The 13999-nt window shown below is 36.9% G+C and overlaps 1 long non-coding RNA gene across 8 annotated transcripts in view; it reads right to left on the bottom strand.

Moving 5' to 3' along the window:
* Positions 1-12231, bottom strand: part of LOC310885764 — an 88804-nt gene extending 76573 nt beyond the window's left edge. The window contains exons 1-3 of one of the 8 annotated variants that reach the window (XR_014574962.1): positions 10849-12231; positions 9581-9734; positions 9427-9459 (exon numbers count right to left, since the gene is read on the bottom strand). This is a non-coding gene — a long non-coding RNA (uncharacterized lncRNA). Of the gene's footprint in view, positions 1-9426; positions 9735-10848 lie in introns of all 8 variants that reach the window. The other 7 variants (XR_014574963.1, XR_014574965.1, XR_014574966.1 and 4 more) reach the window with 7 other exon arrangements.
* Positions 12232-13999: the final 1768 nt, after the last annotated feature.

The following is a 13999-nucleotide window of genomic DNA, read 5'->3' as shown; positions in this document are numbered from 1 at the left end:
AAACAAAGTTTAAAGTGCTTTCATAGTCTGCAAACTATGAAAGAACAGTTTTAGATAAACAGAAAGAGAGCTTACTACATAAAAATCAATTTTTTTTCTTTGAAGTACAGTACAATGAGTGAAACAGACTGCATAGCTTACAAACGTGGTCTCAGTTAAAAAGTTGACCCCTCCCTCAAATTGAAAGTAGAATTGCATTGATATTTCAAGCAAAGCAAATCAAGAGAAGTGTTGGTCTACCACATTTTCATTTCATATTGTCACAAGTGTGATTTAATCATAATTCTCATCAGCTGTTCTGTTAGCATTGAAGAAGAAAACAATTTATTTTTGGATCAAAATCTGCTTTTAATGAACTGAAGATGTGAAATTTTAATATATTTTGCATAAAGACAAAAAAGTGACCTCACGTAGCTGAAAATCTGACAATTGCTATTGAGATACAAGAAGCAAAACAAGCCCTCCTTATGAAAACTGGTTAAAAGTGTAGTCTCCTGCTGGAGGATCAGATGAAGCCTAGAATTGCTTCTCAAACAATTATGTTACTATAGAACAATTTTAAGTCTCTTCAAGGAAGAATCATTTCACCTACATCTACAGTGCAAACATCCAAATTATCCTAGCCTTCATCATGAAGCTGGAATAGTTTGGACTGTTCAAAGACTTCAGTCTTTGAATGAAGGGCATCTAAATTATATTAATATCAAAGTCTATGGGCCTCTAATGGTAATACAGAGAAACATCTCCCTGTGTAAGTACACCTACTGCTTCCAACATGAAAAACACAAGTCAAATACTGGGTAATTAAGTTATGAAAGACAGGAAGTCATTGCACTTTTGAATGTTCAAAATTTAGACTGTTTCGACTTTTTCAGTCTGCAATTGCATGAGTTATTTTCTGTGAGACTGCCTGAATTCACAAGCTCCTCCACACTCAGAAGCAGCACTAAGCTAAGTGAAGGCTGATGTCCTCTATCCTCACACTAGGGCCTGCATTCACATAAAAACCAGATCATCATCTAACTATTCTTACCCAGTGCATCTGTCTTCTCACCTGTATCATCAGTTCACTGTCTTGTGTCCCCTTCATTCAGGGAAGCGGAGCAAAATTTTGAAAAACAAATCACATTAGGAGAAGTTGAAAACATGGGCAGGTTGAAGAGCTTGCACAGCTCTGAATACTTTACTTAAAAAAAAAAAGCTCAAAGGAATGGGCAAAAATATATTTTAATAAAGATTATATATATAGTTTTTAAATGAAAACTTACATTCTGAAGTTCTCTTACATACCTGTTATTAAGGTTAACAAAAAATTAATGAAACTTTCAATAAAAGATGAACTAGTACAAAGACATTAGGAGTTTGATTTAGAATGTGAAACTTCCTAGTCTCAGCTGCACAATTTTCCTACTTAATTTACATAACAAATGAATTCCACTCAGATTAAAAGATTTCAGGCTCTCTGTTCTTACTGTATTTAATCATGAAGAATTACCTAGCATACTGACATTTTGCAGAAAATGAGATTTTGTACTTTTAGTGTGCTATTTCCTTTCATATTATTTAAGAAGAGACAAAAACCAAAATAACTATATATGCTCGCAATGAATCATGATATGGAAATCAGGGCCTAAGACACAGGAAAATAAAAAAGGAAGAAAACTATATACTTCTGTTAGCATGACATCTACAATTATATCTAACCTAAAAATATGAAGATTGATGCTATTACCAGAGTTAAAAATCTCAGTACACAAAGTGCACAAATATACCAATATACAAGTATCTCCACTGACGCCTAGAGTACCATCCATCTTTTCCAAATAGCGCTCAAGTATGGAAAGTAGTCAAATTCAAGGCACTACCCAAATGCAGCTTTAGACCACCCAGACTGCCTTCAGAGAGGTTCATTCAGTGAAGCTATCCTTGCAAGCAGAATATATCACAAATAAAGGAAACTGTCACCAAAATACCTGTGAGCAAGTTAGAGTAGAGCAAAGGAGACAGTTATGCCTTTCTTGCTAGTTTGCAATATTGGGGAAAAGTTCTGTTACCTCTAGTCATTTCACACTTTTCACAAAAAAAAGCAAGTTTGAGGAAAAAATGATAAAATAGTCACCAAGTTGTCATGCATCTATAAAAATTGATTCATTAGACTCTTTGCCATGTTTTCCATCTTATCGCTTTAATGTGGTATTTATATTACACAAAAATGGGGGGTGGAGAGGGGTGTTGAAACTCTCACACTAAATTAAAGAAGAAAAAGTGCTATCAAGTGCCAAGTTCTGCATTGCGTAACATAAACAGAGAGATTGTAAGACTAATATTAGCAAGGCAGAGGACAGGCAGCCCTCAGAGAAGAAAAAAGAAGTTGTTTCCAGAACTGCAAAGAAAAAAGGTAAAGATATTGAATCAAGCTACTTCCCCAAAATAAAAAACAGGCTGAAAAAGGTTCTATAAAAGACCAAGTCCTCTCATCCTCCCAGATGCAGTTTGGCCAGTCATTTTGTCTTTGAGGATGTGGTTTTGTCGCCATATACAATGGGGATTTTTTAATTTAATTTTATTTTTTTAAAAAAAAAAGTGCCAGAAGAGACCATTTACACCAGACAATATAATGCAAAACAGTTGAAGCCACAGAACAATTGAAAGACAAGGATTCAAAAGGGAAAAAAATAACAGAGGAAACAACATACCTCAGGCTATGGTGATTTTCTAGTATATAGTAGCAAGATGTAAATGAAATAGCAGTTTTCTGAAGTTAAAGTAGATATGACAGCAATGTTTCTAAAGCAAGTAGAACTAATAACTATGGAGCTAGCCTTTGTGCTAAAACTGAAAAAAATGTGCTGCTTCAAACACTAGCTTGCAAGACTGGTTTATTCCTATGCTCCACTACAGGTTTGGTCATTTTGCTTGCTTTAATTCTTCCATTGTACTTGCCTGGGATGGAGCTGTCTTGCAAAGATAAACACATAGGTAAATAAACCAAACATATTAGAAAACAGATGGTGCGGCATGGCATGGATCTGATAGGTGTTTATTCCATGTTCCAACCGAATAACTCCTTTCTCATAATCAATATTTGGTACCTTCCAGGCGTGAACATAATTTCATTGAACAAGGACAGATTGAGAGGTTTTTCTTTTACATATACGCACACTTTAAAAGCTGAACTCTTCTGAAGTCACAAAAATGACACATGGCCTTTTTGGACAGAAAAGTAGCTCTGTGGCTTGATTTTGAGCTGGCAACAGCTTTCACAAACACTTGGATTGAGTGAGATTTACCTACCACCAGACTCAGAACTGCCTCAGGTGACAAACAGCAGGTAGCCACAGACAGGAAAACATGATGCACTAGTGAGAGAAGAACTATTATGTTTGAAAAACTTGAAGTAATACTCAAAGTCACCATAATGCTCTCTTCATATAGCCAGCAAATCCCAGATAATCGTTCAACTAAACCCAAATAAGTATCTGGGAGTAAAGTTCTCAGCAGAGTCTGAAGCCCAATCCCTGATCTAACTGGGTATACATAAGAGGTCATCTTTCTTGAAGGATCAGTCTCAGCAGAGTCCCAAAAAAACTTGCAGGTCTCCTCTCTTGGGATTACTTCAAGTTACTCTACAGTTTTAAGAAGTTTAAATACACTACTCCTCCTTCAGGTCTCTCTGCTCTGTTTTACTGACAACCATAGCCTGATCATGAGCCTTGAAGAGGTTTCAGGAACCACCTTTAGTTCATCCCAAGAGTAGAGATTGCCTTCCTATCATTGCCTGAAGTTGACAGATGCATTATACGTCATGCTTGCAGTTTCAACGTGACAAAGCCACCATTTTCAGAAACATAATTTATTAAAACACTTCCCCACAGCAGGGAATCAAACAAAAGAACTAAAGAAAGCTCCTAATGAGTTATATTGGGACACACATTTCCATAGACAGAAAAAGAAATAACCTCTAAAGCCTTAAAAATTAAAAAGAATACTGCCAGCATAAAATTCCACAGCAGGAAAACAATAACAGAATACTTAGGCATAAAAGTAGGAAACTAGTCATTAACTGAAAAATAACTACTTAAAAAGCATTGCCATAAATACACAATAAGAAGTTTGTAGCATTTGTTCACATCTCTTTTAGAGACCTTGCTATTACAATGGATACTCTGACTGAATGGGCAAATTTGCAATGACATCTGTAAATACAGAAGGCTATAACGATAAGCTTATGCTAGCATTTGTAACCAAATGCTCTTCTGAGAAGCATAACTGGTATTTACAGTTTGTAGATTTTCATTTGAAAAGGAAGTTCATTTGACATTGCCATACAAACATGGTGAGAAAACCATATGTACTCTCTGCTATATCAAGACCAGTTTTTATGGCCAAATGAAGGCCATAAAAGAGATGAGAAAACCAGGAAGGTGTCTAAGATGACCACCATGGTCTTTCCATTAGGAGGGTCCCATAGAGTCCATGCACTTACACCTCGCATAGCGTGGCTGGACAACATGGTGTGGGCAGTCTCTCTCCCCTGATTCCCATCGGGCCTCCACCAGCTTCATAACATGAAGTCATGACACAGCAGTACCAAACTAGAGACACTGGCCCTTTGAAACATAGTATGTGCTGCAGAGTTGATTAGACCTGAGTAAGGGACTACAAAGAAAATGCTTGTCCAAGATACCCCTCCACCTATCCCAATGAGTATCTGCTGGTCGCACTCTGGCAATACTGAGGGGAAGAGAAAGGACCTGAAGGACAGCCAGAAACCTGCTATTGAGACTATCTGCAAATGCAGACATCTCAAGTATCATGAAAGTTTATAAAAAAACATTTCCAACTCTATATGCATTACCAGAACCAGATTGGACAGTGCAGCACAAGTCATTTGGACACCTTCAGCCAGTTTCTTTGTACATCATTGTAAGGAAGAAAAAAAGTCAACAGTTGCATTTGGGTGCAAGAAGTTCAGGTGAAGTGCAAATAAGGTTGTGAAGTAGAAAGGTTGCTCTAGGCCACAGTTATGTGATAGAAGACAGGATGTCTGCTAATATTGAGAAAGAGTGAAAGTAAGTTTAAAATTTTTAAAGTTATCCAGAAGCTCACTGCAATGCACAATCCAGGCTTGAGCCAATCTTGTTCTGTCAAAGCCAATTGCGGGAAACAGAAAACAAGAAACAGTTTAAGTAGCTAATCTTTTTCTTTCTCTTCAAATTAACTGTATTGCATTTCTCTGTAAAGATCCAGATTTCATGGTCTGATCCTTCATTTTGTAAGGCAACATCTGACAGTCCTACTGAGATCCCAGGGGCAGGCTGATAACAGAATTACGCACATTGCATTCCTGCTGCAAGGGAGTGGACATAGAGAGCGCTGGCATACATATTTATGGTATTAACAACTGAAAAAGGAGTACATCAAGTTTAATGCTTTGCACTTCACATTCATGCATCTCCAGTGGAAGACGGCTTGCAAATGTCTACCCAACAGATTTGTTGCAACCCAAAAGTAGAAAAAAAAATGATAGAAAAGCCAAACAATAGCGAAATAACCACACACAAAGTGTTATGAAACACATAGAAGTTTATCAAGTCTTTCAGATATCAGCCAAATCACGTCTGCCTGTATCAAGACTCTTTCTTTTCAATGAAATAATATCTATTATAATAAAGCATACACACTTTAACTAACCAGAATCTCAGAAAAATATAAGCACCCAGTTTCCACTAAATATAAGTAACATCTTAACAGGTTTAGCAAGCAAGTCAGTGCATGCTATTAGTGCACTCCTTTCTGAGATACTGCCTGAATAAAAATAATGTTAAGTTGAATAGTTCAAGCAATTCATAGCTTGTTTTTTTGTTTTTTTGTCTTTTTTTTAAATGTAACTAAACATTTGACAGGATCATACTGTTTCCATCCCTGAAAGGATTTTTTCTGTGCTTTCATTTTTTCAAAAATTAACATAGATTCAAGAATTTTGTTGCTACGCCTATAGAAACATTGCCTCTTTTTGCATTTTTCTTGAACATATTCATCCAACCAAACTTGTCACAAATATTTTCAACAACTTATATTGTTTTGATAAGAAGCCATTAAAAAAAAATTGAAAGTGGTTTTTCTTTTTTTTTTTTTTTCCCCTTCCCACACTCAGTTCAGGAAAACAGTCACCACAGAAACACACATGGTGGTATTCTAGAAGGCACATGCTGACTGATCATACATTTCCACAATTTTGAAGTTTTGTTGCACAGGAATTATATCTGAGAGAAGTGGGAATTATGTCATGTAACTACTGAATTTATAATAATTTGTAGCATGAATATACTAGTAGGTGTCTTCCATCAAGTAATTAAGCTGCATTATCTGCTTATAAGTTCAGACTAATGACAGACCAAAATGATGGAAGCCTCTGAAGGCCAACCTGAAACTATCATTAGATTCAGTGCTTCTTCCCATAAGCCATCTCCTTCCATTCAGTGAAACTCTGCTAATTTTAGCTTTTTGCTACATTATTGTACAAGTCATAATGAAGCAGACAAGTGCTTAAGATCATTTTAAAGAAAAAAATTTAAGCCATAGTTGAAACTTGAAAAAAAAAATTAATCTAACAAAATTCTGTGATAAGACTGCTTAGTTTAAGAAGTTTCCACATGTGATTCTCCTAGTTAGTTTTAAGTCAAGAACATGACATTTAATATAGGAGGTATACTGGTATTCTCTAATTTATGTCAAGTCTTTAATGCGTTTTGCATGAAAATGCTAGTACAAAATTACTTGGCTCAGTGCCCAAGGTAATTACACTCCTTGTACTGCTGCCTTGACTTGCTGCCAAAACTGGCAAAGTAGGCATTTGCCTCATACAACACTGTTAATGAAAACTGTCAAAGTCCTCTCAACACTCCTTATTTTGTTATACTTAAGTTGTCAAGTCATTTGGGTGGCTTGCTAGACTTTTGTTCTCAACAATGTATTTCTTGGCTATACATTCATGCCTTAACAATAAGGCACTGAATTGTGTCTGGTTCCTTGAAAACAGCGGTGTGAATAAAAGAAGATCTCCTTTTGGTTCTGAGGAGAACTAAATAAATAAAACTACCACCAAGACAAATCATGGAAAACAATTCCCAGCAGAGCTTTAACTTCAGCCTTGGAAGCTGAAGATGGATGAACTATCTTGTGGCCTGAACTTTGTTCAGCGGAGGACAGAAGACTCCAGCAAGAGTTTCAACAGTACTGCTCTCAGGGCCTGTCTCTAACATGGCATAGCCCATTTTTTGCTACTGGATCTTGTGCTCACTGCAGACTCAAACATCCCCTTTCAACTTCCTTATCAAAAATGGAGAGACACAAATGTCTAGAAAGTCAGCTAGAAAGGAAAAAAAAAAGTAAAAAAGTCAAGCTCATGCCACACACTCAGTTACTGCAAAGGTAACCGGCATGCAGGTGTGTATTCCTGCAGTATTGATATACAAAGGGAGCACAGTGATGAAGCACCACTCCTTTCTGTGGCCATACAGAATCTCACTGGCCTGAAGGTCTTTTGTTAATCCTGCTTGTCAAACATGGCAGACAGAGCAGCTCTCCCTTTTCAGAGAACAATTATCAGCACATCCACATAGCCTGAAGAACTACCCTATTTTTTCTCACCAGTGTGAGCTGCAACATGAGGCCTAGCAAGGAATCCAAAGAAACAAGCATACAAGATGATGAGAGGGTCTGCCAAGACAAGGCATGATTCCTCACAAGATTTAAGAGTTTTGCTTGATTGCCTGTAAATTCTTCAGTTCTGCCTTAAGAGCTTTAGCTCTTCCACTCCTCTGTCCTGCTGCACAGCTGTGTGGCTGAAAACACTCCCTCTGGTGGGAGTGTTTCCTGGGAACTGCACCAAGTGAATGCTTTCATTGAATGAAAGCAGCTATCTACAGATTTCTCCATGGCAAGGAAGCATGTGGCCTTAGCCTGATTGGAAACACCTCTGAACTGGCTAAAAGAAATATCAGATAGGATTTGTAGCCTCTACATCCCTGGAGGAATGAGATATGGTACAATGCAGGTGCAGTGTGAAGAAGTCATTGCTTCTCCTGACATCTGGATAAAAAGAAGACTGTTTACTAGAGCAACCAAGTGCACCATTCACACAAAGAACGTTTGTCAGACTGTCTCAAGGTGAAAAAACATCGCTGTGCTCATATTCAATCAAACTGGAGGCATGAAAGCCACAGGAGGATGGTGGCTAGGGGCTGAACATCTGTCTTGCACATAATCTCAGTGCCATGAGTACAGGAAAAAAAGAAGGAAAGCTAAAAAAAAAAAAAAAAGGAGAAAACAACCTACTGACTTGAAAACTATATCAGAAACAAAGAGTACTACAACTATTTCGTCCCAATCCAACATGTCACTAGCACACATTATCATTCTCTTTTTCCATGTCTGCACAAAGAATCAAATACAGCGATGTCATACCACTCTGCAGTACCCAAGCTTTCCTACAAGCTCATATCTCCTAATGTACACTAACAAGAAAAGCAAGTAGGAATCTGGGAAATGATACATACAGGCCTCCCTAGAGTTTGCCAATGTTACTTGTATATTCTATGCCAGTCCTCTGGACAGGAGCTCTGCACAAATACCAGACATGACAATTATATTGACAAACAGTTGTTTTTGTTTTTTTTTTGTTTGTTTGTGTTGTGTTTTTGTTTTTGGTTGGTTGGTTGGTTTGGTTGGTTGGTTTTTGGGGGGTAGGAAATCAAAATGTCAGAGCTACCTACTACATGAGAGTTAAAAAAAAAATCGGGTTTTAGAAGAAATAATTTGACAAGAACAGGCATCTTCAGATCATTATTTGACTAGGTCCTGATTTACATTCCACATAAAACACTGTATGAGTTTATGCTTAGGTCTCTGACACATTAATATAAAAACCAAGCACATTGATGAATAAACACTCCTTCCTGCGGCCACACAGAACGTCACTAATATATGAATAGAAGATAGTTTATGTACTTTAACTATAGAAAGAGATACAGTGAACTGGGATAAGTTAGGAAATGTGCAATTTTAAGGTTAGTATTTTTGTTATTCCACTGGAAAAAAAAAAAGTCAATACAAGTCAGCAATACACAATATTAAAAAGTCTACAAAACTCTGGAAAGATGCTGTATGCAGAACTAGATCTCATCAAGTTAATTGATACATATACTGTCAAGTGAAATGTAAATTTTCCTCCAATCCTTGCAGAATTGGAAGGGCTGTGATTCCAGAAGAAAATTAATTCCTATCTCTTATCAAAACAAAATTAACATTGGAAGATACCTCATTTCTTCACAAGTGCCAAGGAAGAAAGCAAGACCACGTAACCAAGGGAATCATTTGCATGTTACAGTGCTGCAGGTGGTATCACCACCTCAACCTACTCACCACATTTCATCGCCCCACCTCCAGATCCAGGATCTTGAAAGGCAAAAAGAAATAACGTTCTTATTTCTGATTTTGCACTGTGAACAGCTCTCAAAATACGGATCAAGTTCCCATTATCTTTTCTGGGGTGCCTATTTTCACTCAGTGTTCTTGCCTGTTTCTGCGTCAGTCTTCAGATGCACCCCAACAACAATAGGTGCAATTTGCCAGTGTAAAGATTCTATTTGTATAGCCTGATCCTCATAGAAGTCTTAGATTCCATGGACTGGAAAGAAGGTAGAAGCTGTCTGTGGAAGTCTTCACCAGAGCTAGAAGAGAGAAAGCATTTCAAAATGAAATATTTACTGCTTCTGTAATCCTTCAAAAGCTGAAAAAAAAGTAACAGAAACAGGAGCTGTAATGTCCTCTCTCTTCTTTTCATTCCCTCCTGTATTCATCACCTTCAATTTTAAGGAACATAAAGATAGAACTGTAATCTAAATAACTAAGCAAACAGAAGCACTCGGATGGTATCTCTGCAAAGAGCATTCAAAGACAGACTTCAACAGACAAGTATAATTTCCTCTCATTCCTTTAAAAATTTTCTGTATGAAGAAAGATACTAGTTCATCAAAGTTAATGCTTGACTGGGTTGAAAAGGTTACTTAAACAACTTGATAGTTTACTGATAGCAACAGTTGCATAGTGTTTGCTAGGAATAAGGTAGTGATATGCTGTAAAGATTTTTGAGAAACCTAACCTCAAACACTCAGCTTCAGATGTTTCTCCAAGCATATTAATTAACACGTTAAAAAAAGCAACAAAACAAAAACCAAAATCCACACTCCACAATACAGAAACAACAAATGTGTTTTGTTCATGTATCTAAGCCTCATAATCAAAGGCTAAAAAAAAAAAAAAAAAAAAAACCTTTCCTCCTTCACCATGTTATACTAGCCATGAATCTGAAAATGAAAACTAAGAGAATACAGCCCTACTCTTGTAGCCAAGCCAGTTATCAGCATTCAGTCCTCACATAGCTGTATCTTCTATGATCAAACTTATTTGTAGTACATTGCTGTGTACTCTAAGCTTTATCGTGAACTTCCAAAAGTAAGAGGTCATATGTATCAAGACATCTCTTAGAATTTCTCTCCACCATTGCCGCTATTAATCTCAAACACTGCAGTGAAATTTTTTCTCCCTTTAGTACTTCTGTTCTAAACTCCCTATAGAGAATGATACATTCACTCAATTTGCATTTTAAAAATACTAAATTTACAAACTAAACACTGAACTAACTTTTGAGAACACCATTAAAAACATCCCCATAGTTACTGAACACTCACTGAACCACATAAAAATTGCTTTCAACTCTTCAGTTCCACTCTTGACTTCCTTTTCATGTATAGCTTCTAAAAATGCATCATTTTTAACACTCACATGTAGATACCTTCAAACAAACTTTAGACTTCTTTCTTCAGCTTTCTGGGAGTCAAGCTTTGTTTCATCCCAGAGATCAAGTCTACCTGAGAAGCCAAAAACGAGATAGGAGTCACCTGATGTTGTTTGTTGGCAGCATGATTCAGTGTGTCACCAATCTCAGTTAATTACGTTGTTTGAGCAGTTAACCTTATTACCACATTTCTACTTAAAGCTGAAATATGTTCAGGGAGAGAGGCTTTGGTTAGAAGTTTGGAGAAATTTTTTCTCAGAAGGAGTACTCAGGTATTAGAAGGGGGTGCATAGGGAAGCAGTGGAGTCACTGTAGCTAAGTTTCTCTGTCAAGTTATTGCTTCTAATAAGTACTGTTTAGTTGTGTTCTTCTTCTGAAAGGTATTTGAGTACCCTTCTTGTCACATGGTTCATTATCATAATGTTGGGGATAGGTATGTCATGTAATAAAACAGGCGTTTTCTAGTTGAGACCTGTGTTAGTCCCTCTAGGTATTGTAAGCAAAGCTATATTTCCTAAGAAAATAAAGGTGAAAGCTCACTTCTATAGAACTAATTTATTTATCACTTGGCAAAAGATTATTAGTTATGAAACTTAAAAGAAGAAAAAAACATTTCATCAGTCTAGGGCTTTATGCCTCAATTCAGGGAGCACCTCTGCATTTGTTTAACATTATGGTTACTCTATTATTCTATCAATGTATTGGTGTACTTTTTCATAGCAAAGTATATGCAGGAGAAATTCTTGTGGGCTCAGTACTCTGTCATAAATATCAGCAGTTCCTATTTCTATTTTTCTTCAGCTATTAATTACTATTAACCTTTACAGGAAATTTCTGGATTTAAGTCATTTCAAGACTTTGTCATGTACCAAAATCTCTTATCAAAAAAAGTTGTGCAGTGCTATTCCACAGTACATGACTCCGTAAATTTTTCACTTTACATTTAACTAAAAAACTCTTGTCCCTAACTTGAGATACTGTAAATAACATTTTTAATGGTGTGGAGACAAGTAGCTCTAGACCTATACTTGCCATTTCTCACCTGACACAATTCTTTCTTCTGGACAGCAAGAACTTATTGTAGTTCTGCATTTAATTCATGAGGAAATCATACAAAATCACATACTTTTGCTTCTTGTATGCCTCTCCATACTTTTTTTTTTGAGAGTAGAGAAGTAATCTTATAATCCATGCAGAACTTAGGTATTTCAACTAGATCATAGTTTATATGTAACTTTTAATTTAGTATTTAAAAGCTGATGACGTGAGAAATTCAGCTTTCTGAGTAACACAGCTCAAAAAAAAAAGTTGTGATTTAGAGTGTTGAACTCATTTTGAAAAAATGAGTTCTGGTTAATGGGATGGGGAAAATCTGTTGTAACGCAATTCCTTAAAAAAATATATTATTCTACTTGAATTACATCCAGAATAGGCATGAGATCATCTTCTTTTTCTACTTCAGTAGAAGTTAGTTATCAATAATTTAGAAATTTAAGATTAATTGTTTAGAAATTTAAGATTAATTGATACTTTTCTTTGGTGTGACATCTCCTTAAAACTTGCATTGTGCCTTGAATTATACAGGTGGATTTTTTTTGATCTGTTTTCAGAAAATAATAGGAGGTATATCTAGAAATGTATAGCAGTTTGAAATGAAAGGAGTAACACCTCAGCTTTCACGTATGTCACTGAAAAAAACTGAAGATTGAACAGTGTATAAAAAGCGGCCACTTAATTACTTTGTATTAGTATCTAGTACCACTGCTGTCTCCTATTTCTTGGTTGTACTCAACATAACCTGTTCTTTATTATATAATAGTTGATGAATACAAGCTTCTTAAATAGTCCATATTTTGTATTAAAATCTATATTCAAAACTGCTGAGTGTTGAATGAAAAGGAGAAAGGAAAGAGTTTTGGCCTCCACAACCCTTTCCCAACTTATGCTATATGCAAGTTAAATTGATTTCTTAAAGCATCATTAAGTTGGGCTATGGACTTTAGCTGTTTCACAGACGATTGCGTACTTACTCTGCAGTCCGAGCCAGCTGGAAGCTGTGTGGCTTATGCTAGTTTTGACTGAGGCCAAGTTAATAAACCCTGATCAGTATAGCAGAATATATTAGATAGGTTATGGCACCGCAGAAATGAGGCCATATGCTCCCAGGAAGCAAAGGGCAGGGGCAGAGGCAGGCAGTGTCAATTTAGACCATACGTAGGACAGACTCTAGTCTGCCCACTAAATATTGTGGTGGACATGGAAGCTGAAAGTGACCAGCAGAGTGTCTATGAAGCAGCGTGCAGCTCTATCTCTTTATGTCCAGTTGGTCTGGAGGAGGGAGGATGGCAGGAATTCAATCTCATGTCTTATCAGATCACAGTAAATGGTGCCAGACATTCTCTGCTGTATATCCGTCAATTGGTTAGATCTTGTTTGCCTGATAGTAGTGAATTCATTCCTGCTTATGGAAGCAATTGGGACGGAGTTTTGGTAAAAGAGGTAAACTGGTCTGCATGCTGGAAGCCCAGAATGCTACCTCTGTCCTTTCTTCAGCAGTGAAGGGGAACTTACTCTCCTGCACTAGAATGGAGCCTCTTTTGTTCATACTCAGTTGTACTCCTGCTAACATGAAATATGCCTGTCGTCTTGAATGGATTTATTTATTTTTCCCCACGCCATAACCTGAAGTTATGAGAGAGAGATCCTCAGAAGAGAATATGTGCATGAGCTCATATGGCGCTGAGCTTAAACCACAACAACAACCAAGGCAAGTGCCTAAGCTATTGCTAGCACAAGTAGTGGAGAAAGGTAGGAGAATAGCCTTGTGCCTGTTAGACTTCTGGAAGTGGGGAAGTGACAGAAGTCTGAATTGGGCAGGCAGTCCAACTGACAAAGCAAGGTAGCTTCCCATCAGCACAGCTGTTCAATCTGGTGACCATTTCCTAAATATCTCCACTTCAGGGTGTCTGTGTCCTGGAGGCTTATAGAAACAAGCTGACAAAGGGTGGTGAGAGGGTGCTAAAGAGATCTGGGGGTATTGTCCTGAGCATCAAAAAGTGTTCTCCTTATTTCTAAGGTAATTTAATTAGGCATACTGATACACTGCTCCACCAAAAACTTTTTTTGGAAAACACATAA

The sequence above is a fragment of the Anser anser genome (genome assembly GCF_964211835.1).
Source record: "Anser anser genome assembly, chromosome: 1".
NCBI lineage: Eukaryota > Metazoa > Chordata > Aves > Anseriformes > Anatidae > Anser > Anser anser.
The sequence above is the reverse complement of the archived record's forward strand: the minus strand, read 5'-3'. Positions and strand labels throughout refer to the sequence as shown.